Source organism: Dendropsophus ebraccatus, chromosome 3 (genome assembly GCF_027789765.1).
Source record: "Dendropsophus ebraccatus isolate aDenEbr1 chromosome 3, aDenEbr1.pat, whole genome shotgun sequence".
Lineage (NCBI taxonomy): Eukaryota > Metazoa > Chordata > Amphibia > Anura > Hylidae > Dendropsophus > Dendropsophus ebraccatus.
Window position 1 is genome coordinate 83,869,759 of NC_091456.1, and position 7,049 is coordinate 83,876,807.

Genomic DNA, 7,049 nt, shown 5'->3' on the forward strand with positions numbered 1-7,049 from the left:
GATAACTTGTCATGTGCCTTTGAGCATTAATTACAGCCTGACATCCACATGTCATGTTGTTCCCAAGTCGACTTATTGTCTACTGAGTAGAGATGAGCGAACCTCGAGCATGCTCGAGTCGATCCGAACCCGAACTTTCGGCATGTGATTAGCGCTGGCTGCTGAAGTTAGATAAAGACCTTAGAGCTTTATCCAAGTTCAGCAGCCCCAGCTAATCAAATACCGAACGTTTGGGTTCGGATCGACTCAAACCCGAACCCGGTTCGCTCATCTCTACTGCTGAGGCATAGCATCCCACTCAGGTCATTGAGGTTCTGGGGTACAGAGTTACTTGCCTCTACATGGCGTCTAAGCTGATCCCATAGGTTTTCTATAGTATTCTATAGTTTCCTAATTATGCAACCTCGATGAGCTGGAGCACTATAATAGTAATAATAATAATTTTTATTTATATAGCACCAACCGATTCCGCAGCACTTTACAATTCTGGGGGTACATAGAAAAAATCTGACATTACAGAGATCTACATATAATTATCCATCCATGAGGAGTGAGGGTCCTGCTCGCATGCATGAGCTTACATACTATTAGGAGGGGGTGCGAGACAAAAAGGCAGAGGGGCAAAGTGCTTCATTGCTACAATGGTCCGGCCATCTTTATAAATAAGGCAGTGCAGGTAAGGGTAGGTGAACTGGTCACCCCCCCCCCTCACGACATAGTCACGGAGGGGCAATCCTTACATCCGGCACCGGCCGGGGTCTGCGCTGTAATGGCACTCATCCCAGCTTGGCACTTGACAGCCGAAAGCAATGGAGTGCCTACTGTATCTCGTTGATCTATGCAGTATAACTATACTGCATAGATCTCAATGAGAGATCAGTGTACTTATACTAGAAGTCCCCCAGGGGGGCTTCTAGCATAAGTGTAAAAAAAAAAAAAATTGTGTTATCAATTAAAAGCCCCCTCCCCTAATAAAAGTTTTAATAACCCCCCTTTTCCCATGTTATAAATAAAAATAAATAAATAAATGAACATGTTTGGTATTGCCACGTGTGTAATCGCCTGAAGTATTAATTAATCACATTCCTGATCTCGCACGGTAAACGGCGTAAGCAAACCATTTGTTAACAATGGTTTGAATTTTTTACAAGCCATCAAATAAAATAAAAGTTATACATGTTACATATCGTTGTAATCGTAACAACTTGAGGAACAAGTCAGTTTTACCCCAGGGCGAATGGCGTAAAAACAAATACACCCCAAATATGTCAAATATGTGGATATGGTGCAGGGCAAAAATGCAAAAGTAAACAATTTATATTCTGCACATTTCATGTCTTACTGTATAAAAGATTTATTGATGGTCTCTTACAAAATGCATGTTATCATTGGTGGACAGTGCCATTTGGACAGTGCTTCAAGACCATCCTGCCCCATCTCCCTGTCTACGTCAGTACTGTAGGCCCCATCTCCCCATCTACATCGGTGCTGTAGGCCCCATCTCCTCCGGGGTGTCATTGGTGCTTAGGCCCTGCCCCCTCCATGATGTCATCAGAACTGGCCAGACCAGTAGGATCCTGCTCAAGGAGAATTTAAGTAACTTCACTGCATGCAGGCTAAACATCACACATCATTCTTCTCCACATTCTGCCCAACTCGTCCTGCAATGCCATCTTCTTAATTGAGAGAAGAAGGACATGTGTGGTGTTTAGCCCTCATTCAGTGAACTGACTGAAATCTTCCTTCAGCTCCTTCTGGTCCAGCTAGTTCTGATGATGTTATGGAGGGGGCAGGGCCTAGGCCTCCAGATGCACCTATTCTGATGACACCACGGAGGGGACGGAGCCAAGGTACCAATGCCACCATGGAGAGGGCAGGGCCTATGGCACTTATATAGGCGCAGAGATGGGGCACAATGGCACAGATTGCACTGTCCACCCACAGTAACATGCATTTTTGAGCGGAGAAACCACCAACAAATCCATTATACAGTAAGATATGAAATGTCCAGAATATAAGCTTAGGAATGTTCCATTGATATGTATAAAGATATGTATAGATCTGCAACAAATTACAGCAGATCCTGTAACTGTTTCGCTTGTGTGCAATGATAACAACTAAGCCCCGCTCCTCCATTTCTCGGAAGGCTTACTACTTGAATCTCAGAAAGGAGGCATTAGAAAGAAGAAGGTGTCAGTTGTCTTTTACTCCCCGAATAACCCCTTTAAGGAATATAAAGAGTTCTGGGTAGGTTATTCCATAACTAAGGGTGCCTTCACATCCGCGGGACGTCCTGCTCAGCCAATCCCACATGTATGTGGGATGACAATTCTGCTGCAAGTATGTAATCCTATTGAAAGTTACAGGAGGGGAATCACAGTGGATTCTGTTACGTGTGAACCCACCCTAACACTATATTTGTACTTCTTTCCAAGTATCTAAACAAGCACCAGAAATGCTTGAAATTCTGTTTATATTGTGATAAATCCACCCTATTAGTTAAGGCCCCCTTCACATGGCTGGAAAATCTGTACAGATTTTTATCAAGAAATAATAATGATTATACATACAGGGACAAAAAGACATACATAGACATAACAGACATACACATGTTATTATCAAGCCATAGATAAGGAGTGAGGACCCTGCTCACAAGAGCTTACAGGCTATTAGGAGAGGATTGGAGACAAAAGGCAGAGGGCAAAAGTGCTTCATTGTCACAATGGATGAGTGAACCAGTTACCAACCAAAGCCTGCATGCTAAGTGCTGAAATGCTTTCCGTGTATGTGCGAGTTTGGGGGGGAGCGATCAAAGTAGGGAACCTCATTAAGGAAGCCAGCTTGAAAAGATTGAGGACATGTTTGAAGCTGGTGAGTCTTATATTCATAGGCAATGCATTCTATAGAACTGGTGCAGCTCGCGTAAAGTCCTGAAGACGGGAATGAGAAGTGCGGATTAAAGAGGATGTTAGGCGAAGATCATTAGCAGAGCGTAAAGCATAGGTAGGACGGTAAACAGTCAGTAGACGGTCAAACTGGCAAGGTTCCCTTTTTGGTGGGCCTTTTTGAGGTTCCAAATATCACACTGGCGCAAAGGGCAATTAGCCCAGAGGGCCCCGGATCACCCCTTGAAAACTATATATAAAACTTAGCTTTTAATAAGTTATAATGTACTATAAAATCAATAAACACAGTGAAAAAGTTAAAATCACTCTCCCACAGTTCTCTAATATATATACTTTAGTCCACCAGCCGGTGGTACTCAGATCTTCCCAAATAGCTGCAGACTACTGGGATATAGGAACTGTGGAAGTAGCAGATAAAAACCTAACACACCGCCACCACAACTAGTTTCACCCCTAGATGGGGCGTCTTCAGGTGTAGGGCAAATGGCGGTGACCCCTGGTGTCGTTTGGTCTTTTATATGTTCTGTTTATGACGTGAATCAGAGTGGGAAAATGGCATCAACCAATAGTGGAATGAACTATAATTGTTCACCTGTGCAGCAGGTAAGCTGTCCACTTGCCTGGTTCCACGTCTTCTAACCTGTGCCGTCACTCCAGCCAATCAGAGATACGACACTTCTATGCTCCGCCATCGCACCTATTGTGACAGCTACGGCAAGAGAGAAGGTTCCAAACACTATTGGCAGGAACCACTGTGCAGGAAGACTTGTAGCAGTGCGCAGAATGTATTGCACAAAAAAATAAACGCACCAAAACCGCGCCACACAAAAATGCCAAAAATTGCAGTTTTCTTTAGAAATAGTCTTTGTAGACGGGTACAGGACACTGGTAGGCAGCAGCGAGGTTTTTAATCCTGTTTGTGACGCCACTTCCTGTGGCACGCGGTACTGAGGGGAGTTTGGGTGGTATTCCTGTCGAGGGTCTAGGGTCCTTTAAGCACTTGTCACGGTAGCCTAGAGTGGCGTAGGACCCACCCTGAACAGTTTGGCACCACAGCAGCACAGTAAGAAAGGTTAACCCAAGTGTGCAGGTGTGCGTGGGTGCGTAAGGATAGGCCAGAGGCCAATGCTTTAAAAGAATAGAACAGTTTACTTGGAAGAATGTAGTGCAATACAAGGAAAGTACTTTGGTAGGAACACATCTTGCAAGTGACTCAGGTACTCTTTCCACTTGTGTGAATCAGAGGGAGTCACCATAATCAGTTGAAATACAGGTTTAGATGCCTTTTCCGGATCACCATACCCCATATATAGAATAGCCCCCTCTGTGTAGCATCCTTTTGATGTAGAATAGCCCCCTCTGTGTAGAATTCCCTTCAAGTACAATAGGCGGCCCCTATGTGAAAAACAAAATAATAAAAGTATACTCACCTGTCGCATCGCTCCCCAGCAGTGTCTCTCTCCTCCCGGAGTTCTACAGCGATTTCTGTGTTCTTTTCTCTGCTGGCCTCCGCTTCTCACCTCTGTGTGGCAGTGTGCATCTAGGAAGTGACGTCACCAGTCAGAGGACGCTGTGGCAAGTCTGTTGCTAAAGAAGGATGTTTTAAAGAGGCAGAGTGCCCTAAAATTGATCTGACGGCCGCAGCCCTGCAGTGCACTGGGGGAGCCAGCTCTGGGGGCAGCGGTGGCATTATTATAACGGGGGCAATCTCACTGGGCGCCCCCTGGAGCTCAGGGCCTGGACAATACCCCAGATTGCCCCATTATAATCGCCCATGAATGCATTATTATATTTTTTGTGGATTTGTGGTGCTCGCTTGGGAGATTTCTAAGTACCCTGATTACCACCATCCCTAAGCAAGGTAAATCCACTGACCAGACCTCTCATTAGCTGCCAATCTCCCTGCTAAATGGAGACTGTTTATGTTTTGACTTTGTCATCTCTTATGCCGTTCTTTGCACCTAAACCTGCACCTCACACCAGTTCTAGCAAAGGTCCGGTGCCTATGTGTCCAGGGGTGGGTATTACCACTCCTAGCGACTGTAACAAGTTGCTCCCAAAACACCAGAGCCCACCGGCTGGTGCAACACCAGCATCCAGGCTATGATGGACTGTTTATATACTGTTATAACACAGAGTTTGGTTCAGTAATTGTAGTTGTGGGATTCTTGCTGCACAACGACATCTTATTTACCTTGTACATTATTACATTTTGTGCTGCAAATGTAACATTCAATAAAACTTTTGAAACTAAAGTGAAAAACTCAAAATAGACAATATATTTCTATTAGCATTACTGACATTGCTGTGTTTTGGTAAATTTAATAGACTTTATTACAGTCAGGATCGGAAGTATGAATATGTTTCTGTCCTAAATTTAATGTCCATATAAGCATGAATTGTGACCAGTCATGGACTGTTATTTAATTAATTATGATGTGAACCATGTCTGCTCTACAGCCAAATGAAACATGTCTCAATTTATATGAATGAAAGATTTAACTGCAAAGCTTTTGAGTAGAATTTCTCCTGTTGCCTGTTTTACTCTTTGTATGCACTAGATGGCACTGTTGTACTCTAGAACCTTTCCACTTGCCTTTTCAATAATATCATCATGAATTACATTGTTAATGTTCCAAAAATTCCATTTGTACTGTAGATTTAGAGGAGATTTATGTTTAATCCAGGAGCTGCGCTATCTCAGCAGGATATGATAGCCAATGTAGTGTAAGTAAAATTAATATATATTGAGATGCTAGCCTGGAAAATTATTTAACGTTAATGGAGTCAGGAAGGGGCCAGAAATATTCATACTGCTGTTCACATGGCAAATAACCTCAAGCAGTAGCACAGTAAGAAGTCTAACGTAAGAGGATAAACTAAGTGTGCTATATGAAAAGTATATGCCTGTGAATGCAAACAAAATAACGTATTCAAAGGAGGGGGAGGGGACCACAAGTGTAAGTAAGCACCACTGGTTTTCAAAATGAAAAATAGCAGAAAAATAACTGGAGTTTGCAATTAAAGGAGAGTTAAAGGATCACAATACTTGAGTTAAGAGCTATAATATTAATTTGCTAATATGATAAACATTTTCCCTTTAACTCCTCCCTCCCACAGCAATTTTACAGTTTTTCTTTGCTTAGGCTTTTTTCCTCTTCCATAATCTTTTTATTTTGTCATTGTTACTGTAATTTTTTTAGCAGCACCCTTCACTGCAACATGTAAATTATCGTAAAAAAATAATAATAATAATGGGTGGAATTTTGATATATATGAAATAGAGTGCAATTTGGGGGGTGTTATATGCTACAAAAAGTAAAAAAAAAATCACTTTTTAGCACCCTTGGGGTCTTCAAATGGTTACTCATAGAATACTCTGCAATACTATGGCTGTAATAGGAGTTCTAATATGTGGGGTGCCAATCAGAACTTAGACAAGACTGGTACCTGTCATTTAGCTCCCTTGGTGCAGCAGTTGCTATTGCCTGCAGCATTTAGAAAGTTAAAAGACTCACAGAGTGATCTGTAATGCTGGCTGCAGACTAAGTGGGTGGTCAGCACATGTCAATATGTCAAATGTTCTAAAAAAAAACAAAAAAACAACACTTTTATGTGGTCCTTTAGGATCAAGCATTCTAAGAGCGACAACTTTATATTTTCTCATAGATAGCTGGCTTGTTTTTTGTGGGGCAAGTTGTAGTTTTTATTGACATTATTTTTAGTGCCACCATTTATAGTGTAGCCCCCTTAATTTTGTCGTATGACTGCTTGCTCCATCTATGAAACAGCCTACCTGAAAGGGGTTATCCAGCGCTACAAAAACATGACCACTTTTGCCCCACTCTTGTCTCCAGATTGGGTGGGGTTTGAAACTCAGTTCCATTGAAGTTAATGGAGCTTAATTGCAAACCACAGGGGGGAAAAGTGGTCATGTTTTTGTAGCACCGAATAACCCCTTTAAGAGCTGGAGACAGCTGAGGGCTTAATAGCATGCTGCCTTGTGGTGCTGCAACCTCACTGGTGCATGAGTCTGCAGAGAAATGAGATTTTCTGCAACAGCTTAGGGCAGGGAACTGGCAGGAGAGCTTGGAGTGGGAAGTAGACAGGGTGGGTCGACTGTGATGAAGAGCTGAGGAAAAT